Source organism: Etheostoma spectabile, chromosome 22 (genome assembly GCF_008692095.1).
Source record: "Etheostoma spectabile isolate EspeVRDwgs_2016 chromosome 22, UIUC_Espe_1.0, whole genome shotgun sequence".
NCBI lineage: Eukaryota > Metazoa > Chordata > Actinopteri > Perciformes > Percidae > Etheostoma > Etheostoma spectabile.
The window spans coordinates 10,567,603-10,567,889 of NC_045754.1; the positions used below are offsets into that span (position 1 = coordinate 10,567,603).

Genomic DNA, 287 nt, shown 5'->3' on the forward strand with positions numbered 1-287 from the left:
TGGGGAGTCTGCTCTGTATTTTCTCTGCACAAGAGACCGGACCAACGGGCATAGTTTAAACAACTGTACGCAATTGGATAGTCCTTCAACCATCAGACCAACGATCTGGGTGACGTAGAAGCGACGGGGCCTTCAACAGGTTGCTGTGCTTAGGTGGTGTTCAATGGCCGCTATGCTGAATGTAAACAAGAAGCTGCTTGGTTGCTTCTCTATTGTCATTGTGTTAAACCCGCTAATAGCGCGCCAGGTAGATAAGCCAGTTTGTGATTGGTTCCTGCAAAATTGTG

General features: G+C 47.7%; 1 protein-coding gene across 2 annotated transcripts in view; it reads left to right on the forward strand.

Moving 5' to 3' along the window:
- lmbr1 (limb development membrane protein 1) overlaps positions 1-287 on the forward strand; it is a 35,692-nt gene that overhangs the window by 9,281 nt on the left and 26,124 nt on the right. The window lies entirely within an intron of this gene.